This window comes from Limanda limanda, chromosome 23 (genome assembly GCF_963576545.1).
Source record: "Limanda limanda chromosome 23, fLimLim1.1, whole genome shotgun sequence".
In the NCBI taxonomy this organism is placed as follows: domain Eukaryota; kingdom Metazoa; phylum Chordata; class Actinopteri; order Pleuronectiformes; family Pleuronectidae; genus Limanda; species Limanda limanda.
In genome coordinates, this window is record NC_083658.1 from 11,693,927 (window position 1) to 11,709,705 (window position 15,779).

Here is a 15,779-nt window from a genome sequence, read left to right on the forward strand (position 1 = left end):
AGATTTTGCAAATCCAAAGGAGGGGTCTCTGAACTGTGCACAGACTCAGCTTTGGGAAAAAAGGCCTCGGCCAAAACTGCTGACTCATGCACCAGTTGTACGTCCCTGCAGACACACACACTCAAACACACACACACACACGCACACAAACATTTGAGTCAGCGCTGCCCCGCAGTCGGCATCAGAAAGCCCCTCGAGTGATAAGCTTTGGCGAGAAGAACAAGGATTCCAATGCTAATCTCCTAAACATGATTTTTCATACTGCTTTGCACAACATGCGTCCGGATTAAAGACATCCTATTAAAGAGAAGGGGCTTAACATATAGAATGGGAAGAGAAGCCAGCTTTGCTCGGTCGGGTTGAGCCGTCTGAGCTATAGTTCAGCAAACCCCGTTTTTTTTCATGTGCCGTGGGATGATCCCGCCAAAACATTGCAGGGGAAAATATTTTTTTGAAGTTGACGTCAGTATTTACAAGGGTATCTAGGTGTCATCAAAAACTAGAGCATTTTAGCCAAAGTCTTTTTTTATGAAGAGGTTTAAATCTCTTAAAAAAAAGGTGATCTTAGCGACTCTTCTTCCCCTGTTTTGTCTTTTTTTTTAGACCTTGGAGTGGTGGTGCTATTTCTGAAAAATGGGACAGCCTAATTGCTCATCCTGAGAGTGTATCCTTGGCAGGAGTTTATATCCAGTAAATAAGGGATCAAGGAAAGCTTTGTGGTTATTATCTTCCCCTCGCAGGTCGGCACAAGTTGATTTGTTTCCCTCTGATGCAACCAGATGTTAAACGGGCTGCGGTCAATATCCTCCATTAGACTTCATCTGAGAGGTTCCTCTGTGCAGCATATGGCATCCAGATGATATTAATCTCTGTTTATAGGCCTTTCTGATGTGAACCTTTCTACCTATGCTGTAATATCAGTGCAAGGATTTGCATTAGCAACTGTTAGAAGACATGCAAATATATAATTTATAAAATGCCATACTTAACCTGCCCTTTAATTGAAAAACATGTTTAACCACTTTGGTTTTAGCTTACCGACTAAATTTCCCCAGGTAATTCCAAGGAGAGAAAATTGCGTGTTTGCTGATTTATTTAAAAATGAATGAAATAATAGACAAAACTTTATAATCTAGATGTAAGGAAGAGAATGCATACGGGAAAATGTCATTATCGGTGATCCCTAATAGTGTTTTGTAAGATCTAACTAAACTGAAAGAAAGAGAAATGAGGCAGAGTATAAGATGTAACATGTTGCACTCCGAGTAAAGACATTGCACAAGCTTGAATGTTCTTTACCGACAATAATGCGGCGTTGAGATAGGAGCTTGAAGGAGTATCCCATTACACCCACCTTTATACCTGCAGGCGAGGTATATATGTGACAGCATGCGATAAATGCGCTGCCCGTTCTCTTACAGTTTATAAACTACTACAACTGCTGCTACCCAGTAAATGCATACGTTTCTCCGAGGCAGCCTTTCACAGGAGGCGGTAATAATCTCCTGGCTGTTAAACCTCAAGGGGTAAAGCCACAAACGCACAGCTGGTCAATGTGTAAGATGGTTAACTGGGAATCTGAGCAGCCAGTGAGGGATAACAAAAGCCAATTTACACTGCTCATTTATTCATATTGTGGCAAGGGGAGAATGAGTTGAACCAGATTGTACTGTCTAGTGTACTCAGCCAGCAGAACTACGTAGAACCAAAGGGCTCTGTGTGTACCGGCACCTAACTTCCACCTTTGCCCCCGTCATAATCACTATCCCCACAAGATGTCTCCTAGGAAAAACCTGAATAGGCTTTGAGCTCATTTATTTTGTTGTTGTTTTAAAACTTTCACTTTAGACAGCCGCGACAGCAAATAGGGAACACCAGCCTCATTCAGTTTGCAGGAGGAGGAATAAATGCATACTCTTGTGTCCACTCTGCTGGGAAGAGTCGGTTTTCACTGTCAACCTTTCTAATTTTTGATAATTTCATACTTATCGTTGTATCTGCATCTATCTCTGTCTGCTTTCCTGCCTGAATGTCACGTTATATAGCAACATGCGCATTTAATTAAAAACTCCTTTGACTGACTAGTTTTTTGCTTCGCAGTCCAGATCGAAACCTCTCACAGTCTGGACTTGGATCTTTGCCAGCCGGGGACCCCTGATCTGCAGGCTAGTTTTTTGTGCATTGAGTATATAACATGTTCTATTAAATACGTGTTTAATGACATTGAAAGGCATTCACTGTATCTCTAATTTGCTGCTTCCAGATACTGATGTCCATTATCTTCATTGTCCACCCGAGTTAGAAATTTGTCTTGGTCGCTTTATCCATGCCTATAAACAGACATTTGAAAAAAAAAAGGATATATACCACTGCAGGAAAGTCTGAGCTTCTCATGATGTCAACATGGAATCGAATAATTATAAAAGCTGAAATTAGAATTTTCCGTACATTTTTGTAGTCACTACATTTTAATGTTCCCAATAAAGCTTGCTGGCCATGAGATTAAAATTGTCCAGAATCAAGACAACATTTTAGTGAGTTTTGACACTATATATCACCGCAGTATATGCAAGTATAGAACCGTGGCTCACACCTCAAAGTGGGAAAAGCATAAGGGATAAAGGTCTTAACTTAGTGACATTGACATCAATATTCTCTCTTGTAATAAAAGATAAAACCCTCTATTGTATTCTACTGTATTCCCCTAAATTCCAAAGTAGTTATTTATCAACGTGGAACTGGCTTGAAATATGACGGGGACATGGAGTAGATTCATATTCACAGAGCGAGCAGGTGGGGTGAAATATTAAAAAGCAGGGAATATCAAGTCGGTGCTGTCTCGGAGAGAATGATCCGTGCAAAGGATAACTTGCCTTAGTCATACTCAATGATCAGTTGCGACTCACAATGTGAACAGTGTGCCTGCCGGTGGTGCTTCTCCGGCTTCCGAGTGATGAGTCACCCTGCATGGAACTTTCTAAACTGCCCTACTTTATTTTACGACAAACAAAACATAAGAAGAGACAATGCAGAGAGAAAGAAAATAGATGCTCCAATATAATTTCCACTTCCAGAGACCTATACCTGGACTTTGCATATTGCCCAATGAGATACCAGCACATATACAAAAAAGCAAATAACGTTACATAGTTTAACAGCTGAATGCTACTCCTTGTAAAGAAGTCTGTATGGCTGTATGGAATCTTATTAATATGTGAAATGATGATTAATGACACTACAGTACCGGATATTCTTCACCGCTCTGAAAATATCCCTTGTTAGTGGCAGTACAGCGCAAATTTGTTGTTTTTAAGTGATTTATATGGCAGGTATCTGGATGAAAGTAAAATACTTTGCAGACATTTTATCAGATCAGTACATAGATCAGCGTAATCACCTATGAAGGAAGATCAGAGGCATGTCCGATGCTGGCCTCTGTATCGTAACATCTCTACCACAAAGCTTTACTTCAGGATTTAATTCAACAACGTAGCACATACGGTGCATATATTCACATTGTATGTAGTGTAAATATTTTGCCCAGGAGTCTCAGCAAAGACAGGCATGTTATCGCAGGGAGATGAATAAAGTGAGAAGCGTGTTCGAGTCACCGTTTAAGCAGCCTACAAGTATTTACTGACTATTAAGTAATGTGGCCCTTCAGAAATCCCTTTTTAGTGCGTTTGATTGACAGCAGCCCCGGCCCATTTCCCCTCCCACGACCACGACAAATAGCGCAGAAGCTTAAACTGTAATTGGCATCGCAAAAAAAGAGAAAGGGAGAGAGGGAGAGAGAGAGCATAATTTCCATGACAGATTAAGCAGGTTGCCTCTTACCTATATGACAAGCAATTACGGGATACAGTGCAGCGGCTATGAATTGCTTTTTCCCTAAACTTTCATAATTGGATTCTTATGCCTGTTTTATTTTAATTGGGACGTTGCTCCCCGTTCAAAGAGCGGAGTAATTATTTTCGCTTCCTGCCTATTTACGCCAAGTCATAGATTCCACTAAAAGTTGAAATTGCCTCTATTAACCTTATCAGACGTATATTTCCAATCCTTGTTACTGAAATGAGCTCATCAACTCAGTTTTTTGATCGCAGCTGTTCATTACTGACCATTTCGGCTTTTTTAGTGTATTATCCTCGTAACCTTGGAGGCTTTGGTAAAAACAACCCGACAGCCCCAGACCTCTTTCGCAATCGTAATGTTGTTTGAGACGTAACACAACATCGGAAGCAAATGAGCATAAAGTGTCTGCCTTTCAATACCAATGCCATTCGTGCGCTGGTACATCTTTACAAATGTGCAGCCACGAGCCAAGAACAGTTTTTTTTATTCCAAAGAAGCACTAAACAATCAATCAACACGAATCAATAACTTTGTCAGCATATAGGACAAATCAGTGGTAATACGGAAACCTGCATAAACTTGAGCCATAATGACTCACAGGTGATACATGCTTGTATTTAATTACCATTCTGACGCCTGGGTTATCTTTTCTATTAATTCAGTTTCTGGTTTCATTAAGTGGGAGACCTATGCAAAACTGGGAAAAAGAACATCCCGTAATAGATTGTAATAATATAGACCTGCAGTTCTTTTTAATTAATTTAAATAGGATTGATCTGGTACGTAATAAAAATGGGCTTACCGTGCGATAACCAAAGTTTGAAATAAATGTAGATGCTGCAAATTACGCCCTTTCTGAGTTTTTCTGTCACGTATGAGCTACGCAGCAGATGATTGTCAAGGTCGGATGTGGGAAAACGTCAGAGGAAAGGACACGACGTATACATTCGTCAAGGGCATCGGTCGTTATTGCCAAAAGGTCGGGAATCTTGTTGCCGTTTTAAGTGGAAGTCTTTGTCAAGGGCTTCTCAAGTGTGGCACCTCTCTTTCATCCAGAGGTATTGATACTCTGCTGCCAATTTTTCTGACATTTTAGGCCAGAGAAGTTGTAAAGTATGATATGTGAGAGAAAGAGAGAGAGAGCTGCCGGTAACTCTCACTCACAGGCTCCCACGGTGAGATGGATTTCTCTCCTCCCGTTTGGAAGATCACAGATGGATGTCTTAATCAGAAGTTGTGTGAGTTGGCGGGATAAAATATGCAAGATAACTTTTTTCTGCAACAGTAATAAAGGGGGAAATTGATTTCTCCAATACTTGAGAGCCGAACCAATAATGTTGGAGCAGGCTTAAATAATTAATAGGGACCAGCTTGATATTGGGCCATAACTAACAGTAAGGCCATCTTGACAGCGTCGTGCCAGTCAACATGACAACATTTGGCCTGTAGTTAATCGGGATATGACTATATAAGTATTAAGCTACTTGATAAAGTGTTGAACATAGCGGATTCAACATTTGTCCCAATGCATCTGAACAATATATATTATATTTATTCATATAAAGTTAATAATAACCAAGTCTGTGAAGATTATGCAGTTAAAGTATATAGATTTTCTGGGGAAATACTATCATTTTCTTCAGATTGAGTTTTAGTCACTCATCACTTGAGCAGGCCCAGAAACAAAGTGGATGACGAGTATCTCATTGAGTGGAATTGAGTGGAAGCTGTATTATGTCGGGAAACAAATAAACTATAATTATTTAAAGTGTTACAAGCAGGAATATAATTAATAAGGATGATAAATGTTAATAGGCAATTTTCTTCATAGATTATGAATAAGAAGATCCATGGCCCCTATGGAACCAGGACCTGTTAAGTAGGGCAAATGAATGTTTTAAGATTAGAATAAATTCCTGCCAATATGTGCATGAATTAACATAAATAAAAATAGCTTAATATGCAGCGTTTCTCTGATTCTCACGCAGCCAAATGAAATTCCTAGAAAGAGTTCCAAGTAGGGTACCAAGGGAGGCAAAAAAACCCTCCATCTCTATAATTTTCTCACCTTGAAATTGCATATCACACATTTAGATTTTCAAAATAAAACACTCAAGGCATTGGGAAACAATTCTGTGCACTTTTTCCTTAACTGGAGCAAAAACAATAATTACAGTATTTTTTTGAATCATCTTTAGGGTCTTCTTTACCATATTTCCATGCTGTGGGATAATCTGAGAGAGCACGGCGATGCTATGTCCCACCATATGTGTTTGTTTCTCTTTTTTTCCCCTCTCATTAAATCTTGGGTTGGGAGTAGAAGCCTGCAGTGTCTCATGTTTTATTGATGGCGAAAGATGTGTCGGCGCTGCTCGTCTTCAGCTCAGGCGTTTTGATCTTCTTTCATTAGAGGATGTTCAATATTTATCAGTGCGCTTTTCCCATTATTCTTCCCGTGGATAAGTCCAACTCTTTTACCACTTCAGAGTTGCGCAACCATCATTGCTCTCTGACAGAAAACGATACAGTTATCCTTCTGAAACAGTCACTGCGGTTACATGTGTCCGATTGAAACCCGATTTCTGGCGTTGTCCGGTTTCAATCGAAGATCCATTTCATGTAACTCCACAAATCTAGATTTCTTGTGTCCGACTGAAGTCGGATAACCACCCCCAGATAAGTAGATCGGATTTCTCTGTATATCGGACAACGCGCGCATGTAACTCTGGAAGCTAGACAACAAATGGAGAAGACGTCTTTGCGCATGCTTGAGATCCTGCCCCCCCTCCTCCCTCCCTCCCTCCCTCCCTGGCCGTGACCCGGAAGTCGACACGTAGATAAAATGTCGCTGCCCGGTGCCGGCCGGCACTCGCCATTACCATTCTAATCAAATGCGCCGTTCGCATTCGCAATACTCCTAGAGTAAACATGCACAACATCATGTAGAGGGATGTAGCTTCACCTTGCTCTCCGTTCGTCATCTTTCTCGCATGCTGAGTTGAAGGCTGTTGTTGTTTTTGTGTTGCTAGTGGTGACGAGGTCAAGCGGAAATGGCAGTATCACCACTAGCTGTAATGAAAACAGCGCCACCTATCGTAGCGGGGTATGAAATGCTTTCGGACAAGAGTCGGATTTCTCAGTGCCATGTACCCTGAGATAGAGCAGTTAACCCCCCATGGATAGAGAAACCCGATTTCGGCCGAAATCGGGTTTCTGCCATCATGTAAACGTAGTGACTCTCTCTGTTCGAAGAGAGGGGTTTTTAGTGATTGCAGGAGCATTTGACCGGATGGATGGAGTATCATTTGATATTCATTTCCATCTCTTTGGACTCTCTACACTCTGCGCCGCACAGAAACCTGCAAACTGCTGAGAGAATATCAAACGCCGGGCTCAATTTGACCAGCTCTAGATCTGTGAAAAGCGAAATCACATTATTTGAACTAGTTCTCAAGTGTCCAGTGTCCCTTTAAATTCTGCACCAAACCTATCATCATATTTTCCCCATAGCTCAAGTAACATTATGTACATATTCATTACATTGTATTAAATCTATTTATCTCTGCGATAACTTGTTTTGGGCAACGTCCCCCGTCTATACTATCTCTATTTCAATTCCTTGTATATACATAAGGCAAATTTATTTTTTGGAATTGGTATTTTTATCCAATTTAACAATTTTTACAACTTCTATTTTACGCTTAACCTTCACTTTACAGTCTCAAATTTTGTTTTCTCAACGATATTGACGATAAATACCATCCGTCCAGGTTTTGCGGAAAAGCAATCAGTAGCCTTTGTGTAATCCTGTTGACAAATACCTAAACCCACCAACCTACAAAATGACAAACAGGGACAGGGGTGAAAACCTTGTTTAACTATCATAGCAATTATCATGTGTCCTTAAAGTGTTTAAATCAGGGGTCTCCAACCTTTTTTCAACTGAGAGCTACTTAGAAAAAAATTAAGTGGCCAAGAGCTACTTGCATCACATCGCACATATTTATTAATCAACTGACTTAAGCTTCTGTTTGTACACGTGTGAAATTGCAATACACAATGCTTATCAAAAATAACTCAACTCTAATACAATAACTTAATAACTCAACATCAAAGGTCCAAGAAAACATTAGTACACTCACTCTTTTTAAAACTTAGTGAGATGACTGGCACTGCATGGAGTCCTTCTGTTTGTACACGTGTGAAATTGCAATACACAATGCTTATCAAAAATAACTCAACTCTAATACAATAACTTAATAACTCAACATCAAAGGTCCAAGAAAACATTAGTACACTCACTCTTTTTAAACTTAGTGAGATGACTGGCACTGCATGGAGTCCACCAAAGAGGTGTATGCTGGAGTGTATGCACTCAGGTTCACTCTAATACAGTCATTTAAATGTTCATCGGTCAGTCTTGTTCTGAATTTAGATTTGATGACATTCATGTCAGAAAAAGCAGCTTCACAAAGGTATGTCGAACCAAATAAAGCAGAAATTTTAAGTGCTGCTTGGTGAATGTTCTTGTAGTTTTCTGGGTCTACAAGGCTCCAGAAATGTTGTGAGTGTTGCTGAGACTTAAGCTGAACATGATTCTGGAGATTTATAACCTCCATCTCCATCTCCACAGGATTGACAGTGAACAGTTCAGCCATCTTTTCTGAAATCTCTGTGATGTCTACCTCCATGAATGGGTTGGCAATGAATGCCACACATGGCTCCAGCTTATCAAAATCATTGAACCTATCCTCAAACTCCTGGCCTAGCTTTGACATGAGGTCACAATATTTATTGACATCCAAAACAAAGTCAGCCCCTGCATGGCTATCTAACATCTTAACTACTGTTGGGAAGTGTTGCAGTCTTTTGTTTTTCAGTTGCTGGAGGTAGAATGACAGTTTTGCTTTAAAAGCCTTAACAGCACTGATCATGTCAGAAATTGTTCTGTCTTTACCTTGTAACTATGTGTTGAGCTGATTGAGTTTCTCTGTCATGTCTGTCAGGAACGCAAGATCAAGCAGCCACTCAGCATCAGACAAAAGTGTAGTGTCCTCCTCTCTTGACTCCATGAAAGCCTTGATTTCGTTCAGCAATGAGCAGAAGCGATGCAGTATTTTTCCTCGGCTCAGCCACCTCACCTCAGTGTGGAGAAGGAGATCACTGTGTTCAGCAGACAGTTCCTGGAGGAGCCGTTTGAAGCTTCTGTGCTGCTTGGCCTTTGCGCGAATGGAGTTGATGATCTTAATGACAGGTGTCATCACATGATCAAATCTCATGACTTTGGCGCATATAGCCTGCTGGTGAATGATGCAGTGATAGTTCACAATTTTAGGAAAGTCCGGGTCGGCCTTAGCCTGACGTTGTCAGACTCATTATTCTAGTCAGAATATGAGTCTGAGACCGCTCCATTGGGCTGTGATTATGGGGCGTGTTTCAACCGAACCAGGAAATCAAATGCCTCTTCGCTCAATTGGATAGACCTACAACCAATCAGAGCAACGTAGTATGTGACGTATGTCAAGCGACGCATAGTTGTTGTCAGTTGTCTGTTTCAGAAGTTTATTCACTCTAAATAAATCCATGGAAATGCTGCAAATGCCGCTCGTATCTCCACCGGAGGCAAAGCCCCCAGGAAGCAGCTGGAGACCAGGGCTGCTCGTGAGAGCCCCGGCCGCCCGCGACGGATCTCTCTCAGAGCCTCGCGACCGGCCCGGTACCGTTACCGGCCCGGGACCGAGGCTCTGAGAGAGATCTGTCGCTACCAGGAATCCACGGAGCTGCTTATCCGCTGCGCTGCAGAGCTCAGCTGTCATGGCTCTGCATCAGCGAGGAGGAGAAACGGCAGCTAATCGTTTTTTTCAAGCATTCACTTCCTTGTTGCTCCAACATTAACAGCGTCCCAACATGTGTCTTTTGTCTCATATGTGCTGAGGAGCGTAGCGCCCCCCCCCACTCTCTTTTTATTTATATGACTGCTTGTGTGGCTGCAGCATCGGGGCCAGCTGATACATTAAACTTTTTATGAATCCCGTAGGAGGACGGCAAAAACATCTTTTCGATCTACAAATGCCTTGATCGTGTTCCTCTTTCAAAATGAATGCGCTGTCGATGTCTCTGAAACAGACTCGATGGCAGCATCGACACATCTCAGCTCATAGATATATGTTTATATCTCAGCTCTCCAGCGGCAGGCAGCGCTCTTTGCTGACGTGGTTGATTACGTCACTGTAGATCATCTGTCAATCATCGTATAAAGCCCGCCCTGACGATTTGATTGGATCGAACCGCTTCGGTTTGGAGCATAGTTTCTCCCCAACGGAGCGACTCCAGACCGAACTTCCCGAACAACAAATGTTGTGGGCGGGGCTAAGTTCGTCTGGCACCCAGGCTAGGTCGGCCTTGCACAGTGCAATAAATCCTGAGTGGCGTCCTGTCATAGCTGGTGCGCCGTCTGTTGTAATAGACACCAGCTTTTCAATAGGCATGTTATTTTCAACGAAGTACTTTTTCACAACGTTGTAAATATCGACTCCTCTGGTTGTGGTTTTTAGTGGAAGCAACGTCAAAAACTCCTCTCTGGCGCATCCACCGACTCGTCACATTGAATTGAAAACCATTTGCATTTAATCATGTCCCGCTCCAACTGACCCACTGCATCGGCAGAGAGCGCAGACACTCGCCGTGCCACTGTGTTTGCGCCAAGCTGTACATCAGCGATAGCGGACATGATTTCAGTCTTACTTTTATGGTCCTTGAATAATGTGTCGGCCACCGCTGTCATTGCTTCCTTCACCATCCCGCCATCGGTGTATGGCATCTTGTGCTTTGTCAAAATGTGCGCCACTTTAAATGATGCCTTCGTGGCCGCGTTGGCTTTCTTCGTCGGTCCGATGAATAAACATTGCTGTTTTTTAAGGTTTGCTTTCAGCTGGTTCATTTTCTCAGTCCGTAGAGTGCTGCCTGCTGGAAAATCCCGTGCAAAGTTACCGTGGACTCTCGTGTGGTGGCGCTCCACGTTACCTCTTTTGCCGACCGAAACACTGCTCCCGCATATGAGGCACACACACTTGTCCTTCACGCTAGTAAAGAAGAACTCGCATTCCCACTCCAAATGGAAATTGTATGTTTTCTGCTTTTTCTTGACTTGGCCACCTTGGTTTTCCATCTTTGTTGTTTGTGTAAAGTTCTGCTAATACCACCAAACTCCTCACTTTAGCTTAGCGAGCGTACAACGTCACTCAACGTCACAACGTAACTTTGGCTACATTTACACCGGACACCAATGTGACATATATGTGAACGTAAGTGAGATGAGGTGCATTTACTGTCGTCGGAATATTTTTTTTATTTTTTTTTTTTATTATTATTATTTTTTTTTTTTTATTTTTTTTTTCGGGTCAACCTATCAGGCGAGCTACTGAAAACCTGCACGCGAGCTACCGGTAGCTCGCGATCGACGTGTTGGAGACCCCTGGCCTAGACCTTATGTGTGCCGTGCCGCTCTGCTTCGTACTTGTTTCGTCTTGGTTATCAGAGACAGCCAGCATCTGTGATTTCGTGCAAATAAACTCTTTTTGTTCTAAATTTACAGTCAGCGTCTGCTTTGGGGTCCAATCGAACAACAAATCCTAACTGGTCCACTGGACCCAAGGGTAAGAAAAGTGTGGACATTGTACATTTTAAGCACTTCTGCTCCCTCATTCCTGCACATTTTACCCTCTGTCTTGCGGAAAACATTCTAAATTATTTTCTCACACTATCCCAGCTGCAAATTGGGGGCTGGATACAAAAAATACATGGCTTTGAACGTGTGGCTCCTTATCACAATCAATGAACATGGTTAAAAGATTCTCTGCTCAGAGGGTCTTAGAAATTATTTTTGAAGAGAGAGAAGCTTTGGAAGACAATGAAGAGGAAGTGTTTTGAGAATATGAAGATCAAATTTCTGTCAATTCAGTCTGAAAGTGAGTTTGAAAAAAGAGGCTGAGAATGACAATGTGGAGAAATATGGACGTCAAAAGAAGTTGAATGATCTTTTGCCCAAAGAAATGAGCCACCCCGCATGGCTACCGATGTAATAAGGATGCAACCACTGCCAAGACTGATAACGGTCACTCATGTACAGGACATCTTTTTTTCAAGTCTTCTTTTGAACTTTTCATCGCAGATTCCATCCAGAAAGTCATTCTGGATGCACTAATTTGGAGGGACAGCATGTTTTTAGAGAGAGGTGGAATGAGATGGACCAAACCAATTTATTTTCATACTTTGGGGTTCTAATTCTTGCTGGAGTTTTCAAATCCACAGGGGAATCCACAGAATCCCCTGTGAGATGCATAAACTGGCAGAGAAATTTTCCGAAGAACAATGTCTCTGGAAATCTTCCACATTATTTCCAAGATTATCTGAAATTGATAAGAGAGACGACAGACCAGCTCGGCGGCAGAAAGACAAGCTAGCTGCCATCAGGACAGTATGGGACAAGGGGGTGCCCCGCCTCACCCTATTTTACAACCCTGGGCCTGATGTCACTGTTGATGAGCAGCTGATGGCATTAAGGTTCTGCTGCCCCTTCAGGCAGTACATATTCTAAACTCGCAAAATACGGAATCAGGCTCTGGACGGCCTGTGGTGCTGCTTCATTATATGCATGGAACCTGCAAGTGTTGCTTGTGTTGTGTTGACTAACAGAGTGTGATCAATTTATAATTGAGTTCCAAGAAATAAACATCAATACTGATATTAGTTTGTTCCACCTATATCTTGATTGTACTTGATTTTTCTTGTTTAATTGCATTTTATCAAAAACAAAACAAAAAGCCCTTTTATTGATATGTGTGATTTAACAGGGGTAAATTACAAATATTAACCATATATGCTGTCTATATTGCTTGTTATTAGGATAAAGAAAACATCTGTTAAGTATTTTTACATAAATTGTTATAGGTGTATTGATTTTAAGACCCAATAATGCAGTGGGTCCACCAGACCTGCAAACATTGGCTGTGCGACAAAAACATGAACACCACACAAGGGTTAAACCAGTGAAGTTAAAACAATGAAGTTAAAACTGTGAACTTAAAATAGTTAAATCAAAACTGTGAAGTTAAAACAATGAAGTTACAAGGGTGAAGTTGAAAACTGTTAAGTTAAAGGTTCACCGAAGAATGTTTGAGTCCACAAAACCCTAATGGAGTCTCAAGGGACTGTCAACTACTTTTTTTCCTCATGACATCTCTGTTAAAGTTTCGTCTCTATGATTTCTGACTGCATGACAGTATTCACGCATGCTGACACATTTAGAACAAACCCTGTACGTTCCTTAAAATCCATACCTCCGTTGACATTACACAACCACTAAGCCTCACATCTACACAGAGTGCTACAAAGTTGTCCAGCACGCACAAGTCCTTTATAGACGCTGGCTGACCAGCTGCACACTGCAATACAGGCGCTGCTCTGTACTTTATAGCCATAAGCACTATTTTTACAGCATGCAAGCATTTTTTTCTTTTCTGTGTGAAATCATCCCCTCCAGATTGCTTCTAATTTAAAGCCACTATCTGCCTACATAAATTCAGACTGTACTCGCTTAGATTCTTTGAGAGGCGAGGCGGACTCGTGAGTGTAAGCACTTTTTTTCCCTTTTATAGTCAAAGCCGCAATTCAAACACTTCAATCAGAGCAATCAATAGGGTTCCAAGTGAAAGTCCTGCTCGGAAATATTGACTTCAGTGAGTATACTTTGTATTAAATATATATTCTAGCATTGCAGAAGCATCCTGTCAAAGGGATTCATAATATCCATTGATTCATATTTTTTACTATTGATGCATTTTCATGTCGACAGCATTTTAGGGTTGTAGCTGGTGGAGGTTATTGTGACCACATGTGATACATGCTGGGAGAGTTAAACCATGAAAAAGCTTTAGATTGTAACTAAGAAAAAACTAAGTAAAAAGCGTATTTCCTACTTAAATGTAGAAAGAGTACATGTTAAGTATTTTAAATAATGGAAAATTAGTTTGAGCAAAAATAGCCGGTGTGGAAGGTGCCAGGGAGAACAGTGAAGTGGTTGAAGTCTTCCCCTGAAATTGCCGTTAGGGTTTTGTAACACCATAATACAAAATGAACCAGCTCATTTATTTACTGCATTTGAGCGTAAAGACTACAACCTGATCATCTACAAACCAAGCAATGACAAGTTAAGGTTGATGATGATAACAGAACGTACTTTTAAATATATATATATCAAACAAAATACTTTGTTGCCCTGTCTAAATTGCAAACTAACAGTATCACATGTAGGTAACAAATATATGAATCTTGTTTCAGACCTTGGTAAAAACACCCACTGCTTTATCTTGAAGTACCTTAAAACTGTTCTAAATAGACTGTCCACCATAGGGTTAAACCCCCTTTTAGACAACAGTGAATTTAGAAAAGATGTAATGACAAATTACTGCATGTTAACTTTCACTTTACTTTTTCTTGACCAATATTGACTTTCAAAAACAGTGCTCTTCAATCATGAATGGATTTTGACTTGGCTAAGTAGGAACTGTGGTCTAATGAGCTGCGTTACCATTCCCCACTGTTACAATGCGACTTCATTGTTTGTGTCAAACACAATCAATTAATAAGGTCAGAGTCGTTTTCAGTCACATCAAACTCGTATCATCGTGAGCTGGATCCTGTGCTAACTAAATTATTCGCTGCGCCTAAGTGTGCACAGAGGTAGAATTAAGTACAAGGGTTATAATTAAAACCACAATGTGTGAAGCCTGGATCTAATATAGAAGGTGAGAGGAAGATGAGTTTTTGTAATGATGCTTTGACTTGTAATCCTGGAACAGGACAGGCAATAACTAGCAGGTTATTTAACTGAGCTGAGCAGTACGGGAGAAGACTGTGGATCTAACCTTGTTTCAATTATACACGCTAATTTAATTCTCAAGGCATAATTATAGCTATTTTACACTTCACCTGCGATCCTCCGTTCACCTTTCAGCGCTCTCTCGCTCCTTGCTGGATTTCTCCCTGCGAAGCAGTTAAAGTGTTTTTTACTCAGCGCACGAAAACACACACAAACAGCCCTGTGATTTATTAACTGTCAATACGGGCAGGCCTTGCATCAAATCGATATGTGACACATTGAAGGAAAACAGTTTTCTCTAATGGAGAAATCATCAAATGGTCATAACCACGTCGCAGGCAACCTCTGAGAATTAAATCATCACCATTAACAGGGTAGAGGAGCTGTTATTAACACAGCACCAGCACAGTGACAAGTTGCCAAGTCTTCTGTTTCTTCGGTGTCACGCAAAGCTGCAAATCAGAGTTTTCCACTGACCGAGCTTGGTATTTCCAATAAGTTCACACCTCGAGCTGATGGTGGTGGCAATCAGCGTCCCATTAACAGCAATACAATTAAGTGGCTTAATCCCGTGAACACTGATGACAGAGCAGCAGGTGTCATGAAGAAAATTGCGCCGGTCAAATTAGGCCTCAGATAAATAAATGAGGCTGTGAAGAAAGGGCCCGCACGCACCGGTTTCAAAGCAGACGCTCGGCTCCAAAAAAAGTCGGCCGAGCTGAGTAGCTGCACGGTCACGATAAAAAAATGTGTCATATCCGTTTTTGGCTGCCGAGAATCTCACTGAAGACCAATGGACGTGACTGTTTGGTTTTTACCGTCCATTGTTTTTTGAAAGATTATGACGACTGTCTAAATAATTACAAAACTCTTATTCTATAACCGGAGCTTCAGAGGGAACCCTCTTCCTGCTGTGCAGCTGTAAACCTCCACGTCAGACCACTTCACCAAAGAAACTTTTAACTCGCATTCATGCTGTGTGCATGCTGAAGTGTCCTTGGGCAAGATGCTGAACCTCAATTTTCCCCTCATAGAACATCAAAGT